Source organism: Limulus polyphemus, unplaced genomic scaffold (genome assembly GCF_000517525.1).
Source record: "Limulus polyphemus unplaced genomic scaffold, Limulus_polyphemus-2.1.2 Scaffold1816, whole genome shotgun sequence".
Taxonomy (NCBI): domain Eukaryota; kingdom Metazoa; phylum Arthropoda; class Merostomata; order Xiphosura; family Limulidae; genus Limulus; species Limulus polyphemus.
Window position 1 is genome coordinate 219747 of NW_013667426.1, and position 6784 is coordinate 226530.

The window sequence follows — 6784 nt, forward strand, 5'->3', positions numbered from 1 at the left end:
ATATAACTATAAAGAACAATAAACCCCTATGGCAAAAACTGCAGCTTCAGTGCTGTTCTCGTGACTATATAACTACAAAGAACAATAAACCCCTATGGCATAAACTGCAGCTTCAGTGCTGTTCTCGTGTTTCTATATAAATCATTCAAACTAAAATGAAAACGTAAACTCTATATGTACTCTTGATGTATTGAATTCCTTCATAACGTTACCATCAATGATACAATAAACAACCGAAGAATAAATTGGATGTTCTGTTTTTGTAACTGTAGTATTCAGCTATGAGTTTTATGTGTGATGCAAGCATCCTTTTTTAAAAAAAATACTTTTCCTTGTTGGCTTCTCAACAATTTAGTGGAAATTATAGAATAACTTTGACATAATGCTTTTGTTCAATACTAATTATTTTTATATGGTTATTAACTAAGATAATACATCCAAGTAAATGATTTTCATTAAGAGTGACTTTATATTAATGTGACATATTTGAATACCAAAATGATCCATGAAACGAATCTCGATTTCAATATACTCATATTTTTTAATTATTGTGAAGGTTTCCATCGACGCACGAGACGACTTGAGACCACAGGTGAATGGAGGTTCAGAAAAAATAATAATATACATTTAAAATTGTTATTGATTATAACACTTGGTCTACAGACTCAAACCATTAAGCACGATTTGAAAGTTACAAGTTTCTCAATCTTTTGAATAAACTTGTCTAGTATATCTTAACATTCGTGTATAACGTAATTGTTTATCAGTAACCACGATAACACACTTCTGGTTCGAGATGTAAAAAATAGAGCTGTTTTTTTCTTGCAGAACAATATATTTAATCATCTGGAGATTACTGGTTACATTTTTGTAACAGTATTTAGTATTATGAGAAATTGGAAAACTTGGAGGTTATAAACTTCTCCATTTCACTTTAATTACAAAGTACAAAAGATGAGGTATAACAAGCAACATTACCAATGTTTATCTTGAAAGATGCATTTACATAATAATGTTACGTGCACGTAATCTTATGCAGGAAACTAAAGTAGTTGCTGGAATACAGTTCTGCAAATCTCTTCATTTATAAGTCCAAATCAAACAGGCTCCCTTTCTTACGTAAGGATTAAGTTACTACTGTTCTCATGCACTGCGTTAGTGTCAAGCCCCCCTAGTGGCACAGCGGCATGTCTACGGACTTGTACTGCTAGAAACCGGGTTTCGATACCCGAGGTGAGCAGAGCACAGAAAGCCCTTTCTGTAGCTTTGTGCTTAATAACAAACAACAACAACTTAGTGTCAAACAATTAGTATTCTTTCATTTAGGCCTAATATTATAATAGAGGGTTTTTGTTTTAAAATTATTTTTTCGTCAACTGGTAGATTTTAGAAAAGATTTTAATTTCACATCATCCAAAAAAAAAAAAAAAAACAGGAAAGAAAATCAACAACAAAACATAATATATGAAAAAGAGATTAAAAATGCACCCGTATCTCAAACATCAAACAAAAACCCCTGAAGAGGGGAAATAAAAAAGCGTGTGATTAAAACTATCTACATTTAGACTTGACGAAAATTGTTACCAATATATTTACACACTATTGTATTGAAAGTGTCTTCACGTGGTATTGTAGCTAGTGGCACAGTGGTAAGAGATCTGCGGACTTAACGCTAAAAATCGGGTTTCGATACCCGTGGTGGACACAGCGCAGATAGCACATTGTGTAAATTTGTGCTTAAGTACAAACTAACGCGCTAACTAAACTGATTAATTTAAGTTTTACCTAAATATTTTATTGTACGGTCAGCCTTCATGCTTGAAAAACGTTTCACACTTTGTTCTGTAAAATTAAAACATTGTAATCAACAGTACTTTTCCGTTGTCAGAAAACAAGTTAAATGTGTATTAATTAACGAGAACTAAAAAAATATATAGAATGTCACGCGTGTTAGAAACACGCAATATTTCTTAATATTCGTGTTCATACGATGAAAACGTGAAAATTGAAACAAGCATTATAATAAGATTTTTTTCTTATTTAATAACATTTTGCAGAAAATGACATCTGTTCCTTCAGGCTGATCTTTACCAATTGTAAGCGATTTCTTGGTCTTATATACGTTAGAGTATTTATAGCTCAGAATTTAAACATAGTCAACCTTTTGTCTGTGTTCTTTCCTTTTGACTTTTACTTTACCGCAGCACCGGAAGTTCGTCAAGATTTTCCACAATATGTTTTGAATAAACCTTAACTTTGCTGTCATCGTCACCTGTTTTAAAACACCTCAGGGGATCGCTGAGAAATGTATAGTATATATGTAGGTGTCAGCTGTTGGACTGGAGGGCCTGAATTTTCACACTTTCTTTTTAAATTTCTCCCATGGCACTTTTTGATTAAAGTCTTAGAAGACTTAGCTAGATTTAAAGTTTGGTTATTTTGTTCGAACTCTTTTAATCTGCGTAGTTGAAAATGGATAAAACAAATACGTCCGCTCATACGATACACTCTCTGGTTGCGGAATAGGTATTGCCTTAACAACTTCTCAGTATTCAACCGTAGTATAAAAACCAGGTGGTGAATACTAAGTAGTGATAGAATATTCTATCACTACACGTTTGGAATAGTAATGTTCGTTTTTTAATACAAATAGGATGTAACTACAATAGAAATTCATTTTCGTACTCTAAATACATAAACAAACAGAGCAGAACATAATTTATTGATTATCTTGAGAATGAAATTATGTTTTTTTTTTATCTAACTATATTACACCATGGAAATAAATTATGGAACGAATTTTACCACTATGTGCTATTCGAAAAGTTTATGCATAAAGCATATTTGAATTCGTTTTAAACCATCTTCAAATGAAAATAAATTTACATTCCTAAACCAAACTTGCTCTTCTTAAACAATTCTCTGAATAAAATCTACATTTGAAATGATCTAAGTTTTAATAAATCGAGATGCATGATAAAAGATTTAAGCACTATGTGAAAATTAATGAACATTAGTTTTTTTGTCTTGTGATAAAAAAAAGATAGAAAACATAACCGAGAAATAATATTTGGCGCATTGACAAAATTGTTTACATTTGGGAAAATACAGAAATTAATGCCAAACCTTCTGAGGTCTTCTTACTTGGACAAACTGCAATTCAGCTGTGGATAACATCAGAGATTCATTAAAGAATCTCAAGACCGTGAGAAGTCACGTAGAAGAAATTATACTGGTGTACTGCAGTCTATAGAGTTCGTGATAATACAGTGTATTATACACTTTTCAAAACAAAGGCGAACCTGAATTTGTATTATTATACGTATGACAAGAGAAAAAAAATACTGTAATAAAAATATGCTAATCACTCGTCTCAGTTAAGTGTTATAAGAATCAAGCACGTGATGTTGTGTCATGCTATTTCATATTAAAATTACTGGTTATTCAGCTTATGCTATATAGTAGTTTCACTCAACCTTGTCTCAGTCGTCATTTTGAAGTGAATCGCAAAGTTAATAAATACTATATATATTGTTCATGAACCATGGCTAAATCTAAGAGAAAATATTTGAACATTTTCTTCAACTAAAGAGCCATTGTACTTAATAGAAGATGGCCAATTATAGTAAGCTGCTGAAAATTGGTCCCAAATGTCTTAAAGCATCGTTTTGAGCCAATAAAAGTTTTGAGACGGCTTGACTGCGTAATGAAAAAACTTTATTATAAATGTACGACGTTTCGACAATATTATGTCATCCTCAAGTACACGTACTTTACAGAGATACATGGGTATATATATGCAGTATAGAATAAAGAAGTCACATGACCGAATATTGTATATGCAGTATAGAACAAAGAGGTCACAAACCAATGATACGGTTGTTTGGACATCTGGAGAAGACAGTCCATCACCAATGACACAAGCGGACGACCGTTATCTGGCAATTCTAGCTCACTGCAGTCGTACACCACAAGCTTCAACACGGAATCAGTTGTTCACAGCCACAACTATATGTTTTTTTCAATATAAGGTTGATTATAGAAACAGACTTCACAATGCTGACCTGTGTGACCTGTGTTTGAGAGGAAAAGAAATTAAAAAATAAACAAGAAATTGTGTTACAAGGTGCTAAGTTTATGTTTACTAGACGCGAACTTGGTTTAAGTTGTTGTTGTCTTCCTAGTGCAAAGCACCATAATGTATCATACGCAGGGAATCGAACCCCGAATTTTAACGTTGTAATTCCGTAACTTACCGTTGACCAACTAGGGAACCACACATTGAGTATTGAACGGTTTTGTAGTAAAGATAAGCGTACTAAAACACACCGTTTAACAGTTTGTTTGTAATTAAGCACAAAGCTACACAATGGGCTATCTGTGCTCTGCCCACCACGGGTATTGTGCCACTGGGGGGACCCATTCAACAGAACTATTCATTTTGATAGTAAAATATAAAATTTACCATTAGATATGTAAAAAAAAAGTATTTAGAACTTCAAATTTATTTTAATTGGGACGCACGATTACCAACACTGTCTATAGCCACTACCGTGAGGCCTGGTGGTTAGGACGCTCGACTCGCAATCTGCTGGTCGCGGGTTCGAATCCCTGTCACATCAAACATGCTCGTCCTTTCAGCCGTGGGGGCGTTATAATGTGACGCTCAATCCCACTATTCGTTGGTAAAAGAGTAGCCCAAGAGTTGGCGGTGGGTGATGATGACTAGCTGCCTTCCCTCTAGTCTTACACTGCTAAATTAGGGACGGCTAGCGCAGATAGCCCTCGTGTAGCTTTGCGCAAAATTCATAATAAACAAACAAACCACTAGCGTGAATAAAACAAGACTCAGTTTGTGAATGCGAAATCCCGCTGCATAACATCATTTGTTGAGTTTTTATAAGGAACTTCCCGAATTCAAAACTTCAGTATCCAGCTCCTTTTATTTAATTTATTGGATAGACAAAATGAATTTTAAATTAGTGTAAGAATGTCAAAGGTAATATTTTCAGAAAAAAAAGTTAACTGGTATTTACATACTCTGTTAGTCTTTAAACTGCTGAGGGCACACAGCGTTTTCTTTACTTTTACATACAACTGAAATGTGTATATCAAAGCACATGTCTTCACTTTAATATTGAAATAAAATGTGTATGTCAGATCACAAGATTTCACTTTAATAGTCAGTTGAAATGGGCCCGGCATGGCCAGGTGGTAAGGGCGCTCGACTCGCAATCTGATAGTCGCGGATTCGAATCGCCGTCCCATCAAACCTTTCAGTTGTGGAGGCGTTATAATGTGACGGTCAATCACACTATTCGTTGGTAAAAGAGTAGCCCAAGAGTTTGTCCTTGCTAAATTAGGGCAGATAGCCCTCGTGTAACTTTGCGCGAAATTAAATAACAAACAAACATTTGAAATTTCAGGTTAGATCACATGACTCCCTTTTAGTATTCAACTGAAATATGTATATCAGATCACATGATTTCACTTTAGTATTCAACTGAAATGTGTATGTCAGATCACATGATTTCACTTTAGTATTCAACTGAAATATGTATGTCAGATCACATGATTTCACTTTAGTATTCAACTGAAATATGTATGTCAGATCACATGATTTCACTTTAGTATTCAACTGAAATATGTATGTCAGATCATCTGACAGTTTCATGTTGTATCAAAACGGAATCAACTGATATTATTCAACAGAGAGAAAACTCTGATTACCCCTTGATTGTTTTGAGCGGTGTATTTTCAACATTTTTAGCTTATAACGCAGATGTTTGATTCTATTTCACTATGCACGTGAAAAACATTTATTTACTATTCTCACAAAAATCAACAATCAACATGTTGAATTGGTAGTAAGATCAAGTTAGTAACATTAAAATGGTAATAAACATCCACTTGCTTTTATTTTTTGAAAATTGTTGAATAGATTTGTTTGTAATTAAGCACAAAGCTACCCAACGGGCTATCTGTTCTCTACCCACTACGGGTATCGAAACCCGGATTCTAGAGTTGTAAGTCTGCAGACATACCGCTGTGCCACTGGGGGGGGGATGTTTAATAAAAGACATGCTTTAGTAATAACCGTGTATTCTCATGTAACGTAATTGGTATTTAGTCCTAATGGGTACATATGTTATTAATCCTAGAATTATTGTTTTCAAGAACTTCAGATATGAACTTTAGAAACGTGATAAATTTCCAGACCCAAAAGACATTGAACTTGAGGAAGAGAGTGAGACATTTAACGAGAATTTTAATGGCGGAAGATTCTCAGCATTTTTTATTTAAACCTTTTGAGGGTTATTTCACTTATTTTTGAACAGGGGAAGCCGAGAAAGATACTTTACATTTTCTGTTGATTATATTGTTCGTAGATACAGTCTAAGTAGAACCAAATTTTGAGAATCTGTATCCAACATGTTCGTTTTGGAAAAGTCAATGACAAATAAGTTGTTTTGTCATTCTGGTGTTAAGGATGAAAAACTGTTAAGGCAAGTTCAATGTGTAAAGTACATTTTAACTCATACAACTACTTATTTACTTAAAATCATAAATAATACTCAACGTTAAACTGGTACACAGTTAAGAACATTTTATTTAGGCCTATCTATGGCCTTCAAAAAGTTGAGTATTATTTATGATTTTAAGTAAATAAGTAGTTGTATGAGTTAAAATGTACTTTACACATTGAACTTGCCTTAACAGTTTTTCATCCTTAACACCAGAATGACAAAACAACTTATTTGTCATTGACTTTTCCAAAACGAAC